This window comes from Paramormyrops kingsleyae, chromosome 18 (genome assembly GCF_048594095.1).
Source record: "Paramormyrops kingsleyae isolate MSU_618 chromosome 18, PKINGS_0.4, whole genome shotgun sequence".
Lineage (NCBI taxonomy): Eukaryota > Metazoa > Chordata > Actinopteri > Osteoglossiformes > Mormyridae > Paramormyrops > Paramormyrops kingsleyae.
Genome location: NC_132814.1, coordinates 13,532,055 through 13,550,938, shown reverse-complemented (window position 1 = coordinate 13,550,938; position 18,884 = coordinate 13,532,055). Strand labels below are relative to the sequence as shown.

General features: G+C 46.9%; 1 protein-coding gene across 4 annotated transcripts in view; it reads left to right on the top strand.

Moving 5' to 3' along the window:
• The window catches only part of trim3b (tripartite motif containing 3b), a 41,598-nt gene that overhangs the window by 2,390 nt on the left and 20,324 nt on the right, over positions 1–18,884 (top strand). For 2 of the 4 annotated variants that reach the window (XM_023805260.2, XM_023805256.2), the window contains exon 1: positions 16,191–16,390. The gene's annotated coding sequence lies outside the window, so the exon portion shown is untranslated. Of the gene's footprint in view, positions 1–14; positions 84–3,050; positions 3,313–16,190; positions 16,391–18,884 lie in introns of those variants that run through there. The other 2 variants (XM_023805258.2, XM_023805257.2) reach the window with 2 other exon arrangements.

Sequence of the window (18,884 nt, the reverse complement as noted above, 5' to 3'; positions counted from 1 at the left end):
GTTGTTTTGTTTAGGTGAGACCCAACTTCAAGCAAAGGATTCCTGCCTTTGAGTGAAACTCTAAAAACAGTCAAAATGATTTGGTAAGTGCCAGCGCCTTGCAGTTCCTGGGATGGCCTGTAGGGTTCCCATCAGCTTGTAATAGATGGGGTTTGAAGATCTCTCTGACTAAAAGCAAAATGCCTTTTTTATTTTTAACTTGTTAATCTTTTATTTAAAACTTTTTGTTTTGTTTACCACCCTGAAATAACAATAAACAGTCTGGGCATCAAACATTTTGGTGGTTAATGAACAGATCCGAGGAGTGATGGTGATCTTATATGATGCTGCAGTGCAAATATACAGAACTAGTGGTTAAACAACCGTATACTGTACATGTAAGAGCTGTGAAAGCTAGCTGAGGGCCTGACTTTCCTCGCTGCTTTGGTCACATGCTTATACTAAGAATCTAAATCATTTTACAAATGACTAAAATTATAACTGACTTGTGTGCCCTGCGATCTGTTGATACCCTGTCCTGCATTGTTCCCTGCCTTGTGCCTGTAACCCCCGGGATAGACTTCAGACCCCTGTCACCCTGAATAGGACAAGTGGTTTCAGAGAACTGATGGATGGATAATTGACTTGTTTTAGAAATGCACCTTTTTATAAGCTTGCAGAAGAACTCGTGTGCTTCAGTGCCAGTATTTCCCTTAAAAGAGCCAAATATTCTTCAGCGCTCAACAAGCTGAAGTGTTGTCTTGAACAAAGATAAGGGAGATAGACCCAAATCCGGAGTGTTTATTGAATCTGTTTGTCAGGTTCCTCACACAGTAGTACCATTGAACTGGATTTATAAGAGTCACTGTGTCAGTGTCGAGTTCATGCACCGGCTCCATCTTAAAGTCAGGAGGAATCGTACCTCTTCAAAGTGTGACTTAAGTGGGCTTCTCAAGTTCCTTAACCAGGCATCACTCACTGATCATGACAATATGTAGTATTTCATGCTAACATTTAGCAGAGGCCTTGGCTGTCACCACCATATACAGCCCTTGGAAAAATTTAGAGAATAAATCTGCATTTTTAAATCCTGGTTTAATCCTCTGCTGGCAGAAGGCAACACTGCGCTACAGGCTGCTTCCAGACTCAATGTTTGTAAGAAATAGGGTGAAGCAGGAGACACCTGAGGAACAACCAAAAACCAGCCAGGTTTAGGGCAGAAGTGACTTTCTAATAGCAAAAATGACCATTAACTTATCCGACAGTTTCTCATGAATCGTAGGATGACGTCAAGTGAGCAATGGGAAACATTAAGTGCAGGTGTGAAGTGTACAGCTAGGACAGTTCATATCAGGCTCCTAGAAGCAGGACTGAAGTCCCATAAAGCAAGGAAGAAGCCCTTCGTTATTGAGAAACAAGGCTGCAGTTTTCAAAAAATGTATATTTTATACAGATACACACACATAAATTGAGAAATGAGTGAAACTGAGAAATTTACTCTGGTCTCTTAGCTTTTTCCAGAGCTGTGTGTATTATCAAAAGGAGGAACTTCCCTGCCTTTGAGAAAGAGAACTGTGTAGCGTTATATAAAAGATGGGTCTTCACAGATCGTAGAGGCCAGTGGGGCAGTTGCTTTTCTCTGGCTGTTTTTAAGACTTAAGCCATGGGGGGGGGGGTGAACCAGTTTGTCAGGTTTGCTGAATTAGAAGTGAAAGTACAGCTGCCCAGTAGCTGTGATAGATGCTGAGATTTTAATGACAGCGCTGTGAATGAAGGAGAGTATGCGGGGGGTGGGGGGGGGGGGGGATCCTTTGTTATCTCAAAGTCTAGTAAAGTCCTCCTTCTGATAAAGTACGTGGCGATGGCAGCCGAGGTCTGTGCTAAAGGCTGATATCAAATACTAAACGCTGTCATGATCAGTCGGCGATGGACCTTCAGCCTGGTCAAGGAACCTGAAGAATGTACTTCGCTTTGAACGGGCATGCTGGGTAATGAATGCTCAGGTCCGAGGGACCTGAAGGTCATGGAGCACCGTGTCCTTGAGAGAGATGAAGAACCGTTGACATTGACCAGGTGGTGGAGCTGAGAAGGTGGGCGGCACGGATCAGACGGTCAGACGGGCTCTGCTGTCTCCATGACAACCTCATCCTCCTGCAAAATCTAGAGATGACGTCTCAGCCGCGCCTCTATCCCCGTTCATCTGCGTGATTATTTTTCTGACCCACCCCCACCATAACACCACCCCCTTTTCCACTCCTGTGTATCTCTCACTTTTTCTCTGCACGTCTACGCCACTGGCTGAATTAATAATGAATAAAACAAAAATGCAGTGGGCAGAGAAGGCAGGAAGACTGCGGATGCACTGGCAGTTGTTGACTGCGCTCTCCTCTTTCCCCTTTTTGCGGCAGGCTATTTTTAGCCTTTCCTAAAGCCTGATCTCCGCTGGAACGCTCCTGTACTACATACTCTGCTCACACGCTCCATCTCCTGCCTTTTCAGATCTGCTCAAATCCCAGCTGGACCCTTTAGTTGATTTGCCCCCCCCCCCCCCCCCAAAATGCAAATCTCCAATGCTGTCTTTCTCCTGACACAACGCTTCAAATTTTTGTCTATCTGTGGCCAAGAACAACAGGGATGTCTCCCTACAGAGCAGATCGCGATGTGGATTTTAATATCCTTCCTCTGTGATACAAGATAAACTTATAACTCGATTGGCTATCCATCATAATTGTTTTTGCATTTGGCTTTATCTAGTCTTTGATTTGACAACAGTCCTGTGAATATCCCAAAGTCATGCATAAGCAAGACCGATGACGTGATGATGCTGCATTCCTTCATTGTATTCCTGGGAATCTGGAGACGCACTGGCCCAAACTGCACCGCAGAAGCCAGTCATCACCCCAGCCAAAATTGAGCCTCTCTGGGAGGACAAGTACAGATCTGCCATTTTGCTTCTGCTCTGTTCATTGCTCATAGCTTTGAATGCCCAGACTCCTCCCACCTCCATGCCTAGCCAATGGGCTGCCAGGCCTCCGGTGCCTCGCTCGCTCTCTCTCTCTCTCTCTCTCTCTCTCTCTCTCTCTTTGTGCCTGTCTCTTTCTCTCCCCCTTCTTGCACACACACTTACATGCAGGCACACACCCTGGCCGTCGCCTGCCACTACCCCCTGCTTCTCTCACTCCCTCCGCTCCTCCCTGCCTGGATATACGTGCTCCGGGATGCCGCCGTCTGACAATGGAATTCTCATGATGCGCTGTGGGATCCCGAGGCCACGATAAAACCCCTTGGGCCCCCCCTTCTATCCTGCCCCCTCCTCTTTTTGTGGAATCTCACGTGAGTATGGGCACCTACCCTCTCCTCCTGCACCAACCCCCCACCCCGGTCGTGGTCCTCAGTGCCGTGCCTTGCGGTGGTTCTCCCGACGGCTATGATGAATAATTTACGGCGGCGGCTCAGCTGCAGACAGTCATCCTTCAGGAAATCAGATCGCTGCTTCTACGAGGCTCTCTGGCCTGCTTAGTTGCGACAAAAAAAACAAAAAAAGAACACGGTCTTGCGCATGCATGGTGTGCATGTGTTTATGTGTTTTGTTTGTGTAACGTGCCAGAACACCTGTCATTTTCAGCACCTGTAGTCAAGTTGGGCGCATCCTCTCTGTTTTTCCTCCTCTCTCTTGCTGTTTTGTTCGTTCCCTCTCTCTCTGACTGGGCTGAGCTGCAGAGGTGTGTTCCTAAAGGTGTGTAGACGAGTGTCTCGGTACTTGTTACACATTTGGGTGTTGATGCTTCATATGGGTGGATGTTTTGGGGTTAGGAGGTTCACTCTGGTTAGAGTCTCTTATCTCCCCCCCCCCCCCCCCCCCCACCAAAATAATTTATTTCTTTTTGTCTGAGACTTGCTGAACCCCCATCTCAGTGGGCTTGTCAGTGTATCTGACATTCAGATCTGTAAAGCATTTACCTGGCAACTAAACTGACTGCCGAGCCAATCTCATGCCGAACGTCAGGCACTGGGTGGATAAGAGAGACCAGCCCATAGATTTCATGGCGCGAGACGTTCCATGATTGAACAGGAGCTGGCAGTGCGGCCGGCTTGTCCTGCAGCTTCTGCTCGACCCATGAGACAGAGACACTCACAGGGACAGCTGTGCCAGGGTGTGATGTCCCCAGACTGACCTGTAGCCACACCACTTCGTTTACACAACACATTTTTTCCAAGTGACTGCGACCTCACTGCACTAGAGTTACAGAAATGTAATGACTAAATGTCTTTACATTTTCATCATTAAAAAAAAATCATTTGCATGTCACCCACAGATTAGCTGCTTCTCTAATACTATCCATATGGGCTTCATGGTGTGTTTGTGGGACACTGCAGCCATTGGCATCTGTGACGGGTTGGTAATTTTAATGATGTGTGATATTGTCAGGCGTTCTCCTGAATCTGGTTGTTGTTGTCCTGTTTTTCCCATGTCACACTGGGTTTATTGTTATTTGCAATCCGTAAACATCATGTCAGTGATGATATGAGGGGAGAAGGTTAACACTGGGAAGGTGAAGGGGGCTGGAGATTGGCAGAGGACTTGACTCTTCCAGTCATGGCTGTAAGAAGATGTTGATACGTGACCAGAAAAACGTGCCAGTAGGGTAGGTTAAGAGAAAGGCACTACAGGGTCAGAAATGAGTGGGTGGGGGGGGGGCATTTTTGGGAGAAAACACCAGGAAATTTATGATGTGTAAACAGGCCACCTGTTGGTGCTTTTTTTTGGGGGGGGGGGGGTTCACGGATAGTGACAAGTGCAGTGGTATTCCACTTGGCTTCAAGAGTGTTTCTGCGGTCATCTGGGGAAAGTGGTGGGAGTTGCTTCTTGACACTCCTCTTTGTCGCTGCTTGTAAATAAGGCATTTTTGATGCTGAGGGAATAGGACCTCAGGTCCCACGTTCAGAAGCTCCAACACTCGCTTCCTTCGTGCTGTAGCTTTGTGTTGAAGGGAGCAGAGGACTTTGAGAATGATTTGTTGTGATGGATGGTTGCAAGCTGCATAAGACCTGTTATGCGACAAGCCTGAGCAAACAGGCTGTTAAGGGGATTGCATTTCTCAGACTAATGAGCTTGCTGTTGATCTTGTGAGGAAGCTGCCGTCCAATCCTGTTCAATCACTTTGGCCCATGGGAGACCTTTATAAATAAACTGAACAGGACTGATCCCATATTTTCTTTGCAGTATTAGCCCTGAACAGGTTTGAGGTTCTGAATACATCTTGGTGGTTCCAACTCTTGATCCCTTTGGACCCAGACAAAGACACATTCTGATGGTGTCATAATTTACCGTGTTACACATTGGTAGCACCAGCTTGGTTTGGGGTCTAAACTGGGTCACTCTGTCCTGTATATGATATATCTCTGTTCTAGTAGATATTTCTGTAGGAGACTTTAGTTCAGAATTATTTAGCGAGATGAATTTAAAGAGGGCAGTTCAGGTTGTGGATGGTTTCATGCAGCATATTAGTAGGAGAGAGGAATGGAAATGTCAGCAGTGTCCTGAGAGCTCGATACTTAATGCTACAGCAATCCTCTGCATACAGTCACTCCCAAGGCGGCCAAAGGCAAAAACACCAAGCCTGCTGCATTAAGGACTAGCTGACAGCAAGCCTGGACCTTAATGAATCCCTACAGAGATGTCCACTTACATGGTCACGCTATTTATTGACCACTATTGTTAGCTAGTATCTAAGACGGAGAGTATTATTGCGTAAGGTTGCGGTTTCTTTAAACTATCCTGTGCATTCTATTCCAACGATTCACCACTTTCTCTTTCACTGAGATGTGTGAAAAGATTTTCAGTGTGGGGGTGTTTATTTGACAATGGTTACTGTGGCGGGAGAGTAGCCAGTCTTTCGGTTGAATCCAGTACGGATTTGAATCACGGATCAATACCTTACAGCTTGGAAGGAGAAGGTTAATTTTGACAGGAAAAGGGGAAAAAAATCTGGATCATTTATCCAGCCATACATCACTCTTCTAATGGCTTATCGTGGTGAAGGTTACAGAGGATGATAATTTGCAGCAGTGATATTTGACTTCATTTCAGTTAGATGCATGAAGCCATTATGTTTTAAGTGGTTTGTTATGCACATGCTCTTCAGTAGACAGGGTGAATCTCCTGCATTTACACTCGTCTCCTTGTGATGTTGGCTAGGATTTCCTCCTCATTTTCTTCCTCTTGCCGATGCTCCTCCTCCACTGTGGCGGTATTAGATTTTGGCTTGAGAGAACGCACTTTAGTCAAGAAAGTTTATAGTTCTCATTTCAGCAGAAAGGAGGTAAATCAGGTGCCTCAGTGTCCGGGCTGATTCTGCTGAGCAGCTGCTCTCCTGGACCAGCAATGAATAGCGTTGGTCTGTCCCGTTAGCTGCTTAAATGTCATTTTTCAGTGATATTCTTGGCTAAAGCCTCATACCACATCTTCAGTAGGGAAAGCAAAAGGAAATGGGATAGCACAGCTCGCTCTAGCTCTATTCGGTTAAGCAAAAGTGAAGATTAAGTCAAAACTTGGCCGTTTGCTCTTGACATCTCCTGAATTGAAAGTGGTTTTCCAGTATCCTGGATGAGTAGGTGGTGGAGCGGCCGTTTTACAGTGCTGAGGTATACTAAGGACACTGTGCCGGTTTTACGGGTGGACATGTGCCATTTGTGTTTCTTATCCTTTGAATTTGTTGTAAAATCTTGGGCCTCCAGTGTCCGTAGACGTGGCGGTGAGTCATCCCTTGCGGTGGGTCATCGGAAGTGACTTGGAAGTTTATATTCAGTCATCACTCACCTGACACAATTTGTAAGTGCTACAATTTGAGGAATGGGGGAAATCTGCCTTATCGTTTTCATAAACCCCCCTTCCAACCCACCCGTGATTTCTTCAAGGCTTCATGTGGGACAAGCTTAACCTTCTGCATAGTTTTTGAAACCAAAATTAACATGAGATGCTTTTCTCTATGTCCTTCAGCTGGCCATTGTTGCATCAGACTAAGTGGAAGCAATACTGAGCATCTTACTATATAAAGTAAGAGGTGGAGAGTTCAGGTCCAGAAAGTACAAATCCAGACCAAGGTTTTTTTTCAACCAACCAGCTGAGGATTCTGTGACTGACTGTTTATATGGCTGGTTTATAGAAAACCTTGGTCTGGATTTGTACTTTCTGGACCTGAACTTTCCACTTTCAAGATATACAAACATGAACAGCAGTACGTGGGTCTCCTTAGTCACAAATTCATTGAGTCTGCTGGAGCCTCAGACAGTTTAATCCCTTTGGAATTTCCTTATACTTTTCCACTCAGCCAAAAAGCACAAACTGGGAGGAAGAGATGAGAAAGGCTGGGACAGTATAGACCACCCTCGTTTTATTTAGTGTTCCTTCTTGGGAAGAGGTCGCAGCTGCATGTTTACCCAACAGTGGCATGCTGGGTAGCGATTGAGTCATCAGTGTCTGGGGTAGTTGAGAGACGCTCATCTGAGCCAGTGATTGGGGCAATTTTGTAGCACCACCCCCTACCATCAGTTCCAGTTTGCATAATGCATTGCATCAGGATCAGAACGCGTTGCTTTAAGCCAGCGCTGTAAGCAAGTCGAACGCACCCAATGACTGGACTGGGGAAACAAACAAAGCCATTAAGAAAAAATGCTCTTCTTGTTTTATCCTGTTCATTTTGTGTTTAAATGCTAAAAAAAAAAAAAAACATACTTAGGTGTAATTTTGGGGGGCTGGGAACCAGTTAATTGGTTTTCCATTATTTCTTATGGGAAAAATTTGATCAGAACTCAGGATTCGATCCGGAGTCCGGAACGGATTAAGTTTGAGAAACTGAGGTACCACTGTATTGGTGGATCTGGCCACACCCACAGAGGGAGGTATTGGTGGATCTGGCCACACCCACAGAGGGAGGTATTGCTGATGAATGGCCAGGACTGTTCTCTCCATGTATGTCAGACGTCCTTGGTTACACAAAAAATCTTATTTTCCATGAGCAGCTGTCTCTCTCACTCACTCAGTGTGAATAAATAATGCACACATTCAGAGAGATGCACACATACTGTATGTCACTTTGTTTCTGTGAAATTCTGGGAGTGCACAGATTTTTCATGGGGCAGGTGCTCAGGGCGGGGGGTTTAGGGTGAATTTTGCAGATGGGATGGGGGGAGCAGAATTGTCTGGCAACATATTCCCTTCCCTTCTCTGTCTCATTATTGGGGATTCTTGGAGACTTTAGTAGTTAATCTGGAGACAGACAATAATATAAAGTTTCTGGTCTATTCATCCAAACAGACATGGCAAATGAGACCTGCAGTGTCTGTGAGTCTGTGTGTGTGTGTGTTTGACTAATAGCATTTCAGGGTTCGCGTAATAGGCTGCGTGGTGTATGGGATCGCCACAAAGGCTCATCCTTTCGGCTGCTGTGATGCTGCTTAATGCCTTTGCAGTACATCACCATGAAGAACATCCTCTTTGCAACCTCTGAAAAGCGACCCAGACCGCTCCCTCCTTTCTGCAACCAGACTGACCAGCAGAGACAAGACCAGGACAAAGCCATTATGCATGTCTGTGTGTGTGTGTCTGTGTGCCAGATTGCACACGTTTACCACTCTCCAACCATATCGCAGACATCAGTTGTTCATTTGTAGTAACCACACCCTCCCCATCTCCCTATTTGATTTTTTTTTTTCGTTACCATGGCTGCCCTGTTCGAGATCTTGCCAATCTGAAGTATCCTGCGTGTGACCGTCAACGCAACCTTCATCGATCGGGATCGAGCCTTGGTTTCTGCTGACGGGTAGTGAAAAGAATTTAATGAGGCTGGCAGGGGAGGGGCCATGGCTGTCACCCCCTAGCATCGACCGGACACCCGCTAGCTTGCTGCATTGCCGAGGCATCAACACCCAGGCGAGATGATGGAAGTCATTAAACAAATGAATCCAGCTGACTATCGGTTGACCGCCGCCTTGCCGATATCGGGCTGCTCTGGGGCCCTGAATCCTCTGCTGTGCATTTCAGCTGTTTATGACTTTGAAGATATTAGCTGTTACAGACTCCCGCTATGTGATTTCAAGCTGAAGTTTGATGCTGACAAACAGACATAATATTTTTATATGCGTGTTGAACGTCCTGCATATAGCATGTAAATCACTGCCTTCTGATATAAACCAGCTTCATGCCTGAACAGCAACATTCATTGCACAAGCGCTTGTAACTCTAATTACATAATCACGTGAAGTTTAGTGACATGATAATTATATCTTTGATGTTAACCCTTTGACTGGTTTGCTTTGCTTTTTATTAATTATGGCTCATGTTTTGTTTTTTTTTTGCTTGTTTGTTTTCATGTTTTCTTTTTTTGGATTTTTTATTTTTTTTTGTACAATTTGTCGAATCACCACTGAGGATTTGTTGTTCTTCTGAAAGCCCGGCTGTCCCCTGTATCCGCGGGAGCTGTCTGCCCAGCGACCCCCTCTGACTCGTCATCGTCGGCCGGCACATCCCAGCGAGCTAACAAGGCGCTAATGAGGGTTTCCGGCAAAACCTTCCTAATGTTCAGTTCCGGGAGATTGTGAGCAGGAGAACTAGACCCCAACAGTGAGAAGGAGAAAATGAGATGTTCCAGAAGCACCAGTAAATAGTGCTGAATAAGGATTGGTGGGTTCTGGCCCATACAGATGTGTTACCAGGGCTGTATACACACTTGGGTATCTTGTAGTACAGTCTTCTCCAGCAATGAGCAGACAGTGAGATACTTTGACTTTTACAAAACCACAGCCTTCAAAACTCGTAAATGTTTATTGAAACCAGGATGAGTTTTACGTCCCGCTTTGGGCCCCAGGCAGCATCGCGACGCTACCGCTCCGGCGGATTAAAACAGCCCGTTCGTGCACCCAGATGTGCATGTACGTGCACACACGTCCTACGCAATGGGAAACGGGGCCAACAGGCAGGCACAAGCAAGCCGTCATGCTATAGGTGTGCCCCCAACGCCACTGGTCTGAAGGCATGGCCTCCCCAATCGGGAAAAAACATTGCCTTTGTTTTTTTTTACTTTTGCAAGTCTTGCACACCTAGTATGACTGTAAAATTTGCCGTTAGACATGCTGGTTGTTGGACTTGATATGAAAAGGAGGCATGATGTTCACTGGTAATTAAAGTAACCGATTAAAGTTCACGTTAACCTGATCCGGGATCAGATTTGTCCAGCCCTTCCCTGCCCTGATGTTTTGTGCTGGCCTCTGTGTGTCTAGACTCCTTAAGGACCGCCTAATGAACAACAGCCTCTGCACAGACAGGCCGGTTAATGTGGGGAAGAGGACTGCGTCTCAGTGAAATCCATCTGTTATGTTCCTCGTCTCAGTGAAATCCATCTGTTATGTTCCTCTTCTCTCTCTTCCTCTTTTTGCCCCTTTCCTCTCTCTCACAATTCCCCTCCCTTTGGCCATAGCCCATATCTAGCCTCACGTGGCTCTTGGCGCCCCCTGTTATGTGATGCAGTGCGATTGGAGGCCGGCACAGGGAAGATGGCAGCTGGGGGGGGGGGCATTGTAATGACTCAGACTAGAGCGAATGAGAAGTCATGAAAATGGGCCAATGTTTATCAGCATCACCAGTTTGTACCACGCAAACATGTCTTAGCAGAACTGACTAGCACTTTTGGTCAAAGTACCCCCCCCCCCCCCCCCCCCCCCATGGGGCTGGGAAATATGGGCGAGCATCTCACCGGGATCAGTGAGTTTGGTCCGTGAAATCCAGAAGTTTCTGGATCCATGGTGCATGAAATGAAAAGGATTCTGGCTTCACGGCGTCCCACTGGATAAGTACAGACAATAATGCGTTTCTGTGTGTTCAGATGGAAAATGCCGGAATCCACAGCACTTGAAATCCCATTGGTTTTGGGCTGTATTGTTACGCTGCAATTCTCTTAGCAGTTTGCCGTGCTGTTCGTTTATACAGCAGGTATTTTTGGCCAGAGTTATCAACAGTGGCGTCTCTCCCCGGACTAGAACAAATGACCTTCAGCGATGCTGCAGTCACTGTACTGTCTGCCTGCTGGCCCCAGATCCCGTGATGGGGGAAGGTCACAGTACTGGTTACGGTACCGTGTCATGTGAGCCAATGAGGTCCCGGCAGCGAGAGTTAAGCAGAGGTGGAAAGTTCAGGTCCAGAAAGTAAAAATCCAGACCATGATTTAGTTCCAACAGACCAGTTGAGTATAAAGCGTAACAGTTTTAGAGTACACCATTGGTAAGAAGCATGCATTGATTACAGCATGTTGCTACACTCACCTTAAGGCAAACAACCAACAGTAAGTACCACCATGTGACGGGTGATCCCTCAGTACCACACTAGTCCAAATGGAACAGTGTGAGATTTTTTTCCACTGGCTGGAATGCCAGACCTGCTACCAACCCCCAAATTTTCCTTGCAAGTCGAAGGACCTGCTTGCAGGGCCAGATGTTGGTTAATGTCTTACCCAGGATGAAGCAGTTGCAAGTTAAGGGCCTTACTCAAGGGCCCAACAGAACAGAACTGCGCCTGCCTTTCATGGGATTTGAACCACCAACCTTCCGATTGCCAGCGCAGATCCATAGCCTCACAGCCACCCGCTCTGCTGCTTGGTTGAAATGAAATGTTGGTCTGAATTTTTACACTGAATTCTCCACCTCTGAAGTTAAGAAATAGCTCAACACATAATACACCTTTATTGTCATTGTAAAAACATACAATGAAATTCCATGTGGCAACCCTCATGTAGAAAAGCAGCAGTATTGGCAAGAAAAATGATCAAAAAGGCACCATTTGGTCAGAATATAAATAAAATGAATAAATAAGTGAGTACAATGGGTGAATTAGAATAATTATAATGATGAAATAGGTACAGTAGCAGCAATGTTCAATAGATCAGCAATAGGTAAGAAAAACACTCTTAGCTCCTGTATCCCAGCATGCTCCTGGGCACGCAGCCCTGCCGCATACGGGAGATTTTTAACTCCCCCTTCTCATGCGGAAGGTGGTCCATCCCCATCGCGGGAAAGCGGCAGTCATCCTGCCCCCTGGCCCCCGTTTGCCGAAGGCGCCGCGGGACGGAGAGTGACGGCGTCGCCGCCCAAGTCGGCAAACCTGCGGCAGGCTGAATTATGCGATGCCAACAAGTGTTCCGCGCCTGCAGGCGGCCAACCATAAACGGTGCAGAGTTTGATTAAGAGGATGAGAGAACCTGAGGAGCTGTACACAGAGTCACATTGCATAACCATGCCAGGCAGTTCCACTAATCAAAAAAATAATGGCTTTACCCCTGGCGGCTTTAGGACAGAATGGCTCAGCAGTTTTGAGAAACTTTGGGATTTATTGCCTGCCCCGTGGGTGGTAGGTTTGAATCTCACCCCTGCAGTATATGTATGTGGAGTTTGCTGTTCTGCTCGTGTCTGGTGGGTGTGCATGTGTTTCCATTTTTGTTTTTTTTGTTCAGTCTTTCAATTATATTGCCATTTACCGTACACAAGCCTGTGTTCAGCAGAGTGTCGGTCAAGCTACTATAATCAGCAAATGTGACAATATGATATATTTACCGTGCATGACAGGGGTAGAGCATTGCGCAGGGTGAGACGGAGGGCAGTGTGATATAACACTCCGTGCACAGCAGTGGGCTTTGAGGCAGTGCACCAGTATATTAGCAAGGCAGTGCCAAAGGACTATATGACAGCACAGTGTAAGGCAGTGGTTGGACTGAGATAGGAATCCAAGTACTGACTGAGGCCCATAGATGTATAAAGTTACTAAAGCAGATGAGTTGTTATCAGATTGCTGGGGGGGGGAAGGGGGGTGGGTTAGGGTCAGGGGCCCCCAAGCTATTTGCGTTCTCAAGATGTTAGAGCTCTCACTACTATTTTCTACGATCATGTAGTTGTTGAGAGGGGGGCTGTGATGGTAAATTTTGTTGACTTGGGGGGAGGGAGGGGGATTATGTCAGTGGTAGAAGTTGTTGACCAGGGGTGTAGGGGGCTCTTCCAATTTCAGGGCCTTGGTGGCCTGGAGATAGAACATGATTTAGTAACTGATTCGGTTCCATTTGACAGAAGGCAGGGGAGTGGAAAGTCTGCGGCTTGGATCTCTTACGATGCTGTGAGCTTCCCTCTCACCGTTTGTATGGCAGGGAGTGACGACCCAGAGGTGAACTGGGCTGTCTTCACAACCTGCTGTAAGGTCTTATGGTCCAAGCCGCTTCGGTGCCCAGTGCAGTCAGCGATTCAGCAGGGGACGCTGATGAGTGTCCTGGTCGTCGTCAGACACCTCCGGCACTAAAGAAGCCACTCTGGCTCCTTAATTGGAGAGGAGAAGCTTCTAGTCCACCTTGATATGAACCTACTGAAGCTGCTGACACTGTCCCCTGCAGTCCAGTGTGTGTGTGTGTGTGTGTGTGTGTGTGTGTGTGTGTGTTTGCCCTGCAATGGACTGACGTCCCATCCAGGGTGTCTGGTGTCCTGGGCATCTTGGGGCAGAAGACTCCTCAGGACCTTGTACTGGGTCAGCAGTTATGGAAGATGGATGGATGGCGACTCTCCTCGTAGGCATGAGCAGAAAGCCTGGATTACTGTTCTTTCATAATCTAAGAAGATTAAAGGGTTTCTGTTGGGTGGGGTCACAAATCTGGCAGGCAGTTTCAGCAGCTCCATGGGCTGTTTCCAGCTGTGCGCCTATTTCTCTGTCCCACGACGCCTACGGATAATATTATGTAATGTAATTTTTTTAAATGATTAGTCCATAGGAATGCCATGCATCCGATACTTCCTGTGATGTGAAACATAAATTACGGAGGAATGAAATCAGCACAGTCTGACCTTAGTAGTTGCTGTGCGCATACAGTATCGTCCGCTGACCTTTGCAGTCTCTGGCAGAGACGGACAGCGATCTCGGGCGTGAGAAAGTCCGGGGCTTTCTGCTGATGTTATGAGAAAAAGACGGACACACAAACACAACTGGCCATGCTGTGCATACTGAAGCTGTGCCTTGTGCTAAAAGCTGCAACTGGAATTGCACTGATGGTCCCAAATGTCACTGTTTCATGCCCCCCGTGTCTCAGAGATCAGTTTCCCCTGCTATCCTGTCGGGCGTGCTCGTTACCAGTCATGAAATGAGCTTTTTATTACTCTGTCCATATGGCAACCAAAGCTGTAGTAAAAGATTACACTCAGAGTATATAGGCAGTATTAACATTGCTAGGTACACCTAGCTAGCAGCAGGACCAGATGCACTTTTATGCACGGGCTTGTTCGGGCTGAAGCCCAGGGGCCCTGCTAATAAGGGGCGTCAACTAACCGTTAATAAAAAATAAAATCGGAGTTGCTATTTGCCAGTGAGTGACTCAATCACAATGTTTTTGCTGTTGATTGGTTGACAACCTATATTGTCACCACCCACCACCCACTCACGTCGACTTTCACCTTCGCCAGTCGCTCCAACATTCTCAAGTCGATGGAATATTATTGTTATTATTATTGGTTATTTTTACCCCCTTTTCTACACCATCGTAGAGAATAGTTGGGGGGGGGTTGCGGCAGCACAAATAGCCCAGGGGCATCTGACCATGCTGATGTACCTCTAGGTAGGACCCATTTTTGCCTCCAGAACTACTTCAAGGGTAGACAAGCTGAGTGTTCAGAGTTTGCAAACTAGCACCGAGCTGTTATTCCTGCCCTTGTGGCTTCGTGTTCGGTTTAATGAGACCTTTTCCTCTGACTTCTCTCATTAACAAAGTGTTTTCGCCCACAGAAGTGTTGCTGGCTGGTTATTCATTCTGTTTATCGCACTACTCTCTGAAAATCTAGGCACAGCATTGTGGTACGACCCCAGTGGCTGTCACTGAGATTTTGTCACAGGCAATCACACCGCAGTTAAAATCCGCAAATGAAACACCCTTGGATCACCCATCTCGGCTACTCTAACCGTCCGCTGCACGGTGACTGAATCTCTTGAACATCTCTCTATGTACAGTATTCAGTTACAGCCTCATGATTCACTGTTTAGAGAAGCAGAATGTTTGCACTAGCGAGCAGGTGGACCATCATAAACTGACGTAGATGCATCATAGGCCCATGAAATTAAATGCAGGTAAATATTTGTTATGGAAAGTCTATTTTTTAGATACACATTTATAAGGCTCATTCCTCTAAGCTGTAACAAAGCAATTGTATGTAAATGCAAAAAGAATAAGCTGTATTCCTATCAGTATTCTGTTCACATTTCATGTGTTGACATTTAGAGCTTTCTGTGGGTGGCTGGTATTCAGGTTGCATGCACGCTTCTGTCTGGTCCTTTTCTCTGAGCACAACAGGAAGCAGCAGTCTCTTTGTTTGGCCTTTACGTGTCACTTCCTCTCTTCCTTTGGGGCGGGGCACCGCCTGGCCGTTAGGTGAGCGTACCTAGTTGTTGTTTTACCTTGCTGAGAGAGCCAGACGGTCGCCACTGGAGACAGTCCAGTAAATGCAAGCATGTGCCTATTCAGCCAGCCAATGGAATTTGTGTTTTTCAGGCTCAGAGTCAATCCCCCTCCCCCACCACCATGACCTGACATAGACATAGTAAAACATCACTCAGCTTCTTAATGGGTACGTTCATACAAATGAGCTTATACAGACTACAATTTGCTACAATTTCACAAAACCAGATATCTATAAAAAATTCTAGATGTATATAGCAGCAGGAAGTCCTCTTCTGGGTCAGCAAATTTTTGGTGGTGATGACAGAGATGGACAGTCATGCCTTCACTCCTGCTTGTACTTGGTTCTCTAGGATCAGTCCTAATCTAACAGCAGTGGCAGACACTTTAAGATATATTTGTTCTCCTGAGCTTTCAGCCAGATATAGGAATAGATTTTTTCCAATAAAATTATTGGTGTAAACAGCACAATGTACTGGCCAATTTCTCAGAAGGTGGTATTATATCTATGTCTATTAGACCTATGTCCTCCTCTCTCTCTCTCTCTCTCCTCACTCCACCTTGTTTGTCAGCATGAATTGTTCTCATATGAGGCAATCTGTGATTCAAAGGAGCCAATCGCAGCAGAGCTTGTGGGAGGAGCCACGGGAGTGGCCTCTACGAAAGGACCATAGAGCGAGGTAGGCGGCAGAAAGGGGTGTGGCCTGCCGACACAGGCCTGGCCCCCTGGTTAATGACATCACTGCTCAGCTGTTCCCATTCAGCGTGTGCGTTTGTGTATGCGTGTGTGAAGGAGCAACGGATGAGGGAAAAGGAGGGGGGGGAGCAGGGATATAAGCCCGAGGGGGCGTGAACAGTGAAAGGGATCTGCAGTGCTCCTCAGTCACAGGGCTATGTAAGCTCCAAGCAGGAAACAATGTGGGTCTCCTGATCAAGCGTGTACTGTAAGTCTGCTGCCCGCCGTCTCCGAGTTTCCCGAAGCCGTGGTCCGCGTGCCTGGGTGTGTGTGCGTGGCCGTGTGTGCGTGTGTTAGCGTCCAAGCCGCATGGGCTGTGAGAGAAACGGGGGGAGGAGGGTGGCTTTGTTCCAGCTCATCTCGACCCACAGGGGCAGGCGTCCTGACAGGCGCCATGAGCGCACAGTCCTGCTGGTCTCCTGCTTCTTGCCTCAGTTCCTTTCCCGTCTCCATTAGTCCGCAGAGCCGCGGTTCCTCCTGTGGGTGTGCTCTGTTTTTTTTTTTTTTGTTCTGTTTTTTTACGTCCCTGCTAGGCGAGAGCAGGAGGGAGGAACTGGGGGAAGATTTTAAGGAGTGCCGTTTTCAGGCCTGCGCTTCTCTTTTTTTTTGTTATTTTTCCCATCTGCACTCCGAGGCTGTTCTCTCGCCGAGCGTGTCAGACAGCTCTTCTGCTGTGCTGTCTGTTTGAGAGAGAGAGAGAGAGAGAGAGAGAGAGAGACGGGGAGGGAGGGAGGGAGAGGTACAGAAGGAGAGAGAGGAAGAGAGGTGAGAAAGATAAATTGCGGTGAAGAGAAAGTGACGTGCGGAGAGGAAAGGAGAGATGGAGGTATGGAGAGATGGAGGTATGGAGAGGGATACTGTCAGTTTGCAGTGAAAGGGCAGCAGAAGGGTTTAGCTAATATCACCCGCAGGGAGGGTAGCAGGAAACTCTGACCCCCTTGATAAACATTGTCAGGGTATGTTAAGGGGGGGGGGTCCCCTAGGTAAATCAGTAGACTCTGGACCTCCTCCAATCCAGGGCCTAGGAGAACATACCCGTCCACCCCAACCGACGGCCCTGGTCACCTGCTGCCAACAAGGGCGATTCAATTACATATATACCAGTAATTTTTAGATGATGGAGTTGGGCTGTGGTAGGCATATGATCACATGGTTTTGCTTTGACGATGAATCATTGTCTTTGTTTTTAAGGCGAGGAAGCCTTAGCTCTGTCTGTCTGTCTGTCTGAGGGCACTGAAGTCTTTCCTTGCAGCCATCAGGGGCCGGTGGGTTAGTGGGAAGCGTATCCCACCCAAAAGCGGAGAAGCAGCAGGCTCTATCCAGGCTCTCATGATGCCTTCTTACCCTGTCTCTCGGCAGACAGTGCCCGCATTGTCTCCGCACCAGTCCCACATGCAGTGGTATCCAGTTATGCCAGTTTGCTGCAGCAGATCCAGAGCCTCCATAAGAGCTCTTTGTCTTCCTTATGTGCATCCTGTCTTCCGGTCCGGCGTTTCTGCTCCTTTGGCAAAACACGTTGCATTTTTTTTTGTCATCTCAAGGTGCCAATGTACCTGGCACAGAATGTATGACACCAGACCAGTGCCCAGGCTGTTTATCAGGGACTCTCAACCCGAGTGACTCACCTGCCAGTGCGGGCAGTCATTCTCTGGCAGAATGGGCACCAAGGCAGTATCCATGCTCCCGCGATTTTGAACGATTCCAGACGGAAGAGTGAAACAGGTTGTTCTAGCAAGACCTTCCCGTTATCAGTCCTGCTGTGTTCACAGGTGTCAGCTTCAAGGGAAGAGGGGGGCGTGGGGGTGCTTCTGGTGTGATTCAACTCATGACCTTTTTCAAAATGACCCCAAGATTCATAAGCTTTAAAACTACAATGTACAGTACCAGTCGAATGTCTGGACCTCATTTGTTTTTGTTTTAACAACCCTAAGCACCTGTGACCACAGAATGAGATGGAGTGCTGTGAGAGATGACCTGCCCCCCCACAATCCGCCGACCTAAACCCTATAGAACTTTTTTGCAATGTTTCGGATTGAAGAGTAAGAGCAAGGTAGCCAACCTGTGCCCAGAATTTGTGGAAACTCCATCAGGGCTGGTGGAGAAGAATTCCAGGTGGCTACATCTGGAAGCTGGTTGAAAGAATCCCAAGAGTCTGCAATGCTGTCATCAAAGCCAAGGGGGCTATTTAGAGGCGTCTAAAATTTGAGAAAATGTTGAGATGTTGAACATTTCTCTTAGTCATTGCAATATTTGCTATGTATCACTGCATTACCTTGAGGCCTTTTACTATACGGTGAATACCATAGCTAAAATGGAGACAAAAGCTTTAAAAGCAGGTGTTTCCAGACCTTTGACTCACAATGTATAAAACTGTACATTTTCGCTGTATAAAACTTTCTGGTTTACGGCAGAGTCTGAAGTGTCAGTTTCATCTCTTTTGTTGGCTTTCGATAGTTGTTTGAAGGCAACAGGAGGGTTATTACATGCTAAATTTACAAATGAACGAATCAGGTGACATGTAACAGAAGCTACTTCCATGTATATTACAATAAGTCGTTACACTAACACTGTTGCATTCATGATTTAAATAGCTTTGAATGTGCTCACCAAGGCTTATGACTCGAAACCACTTACAGCAACACAGGAACCTAAGAGATAAACAAACCTGAGGAGGCCCCTCATCCCTCCCTGCACGTTTGGAA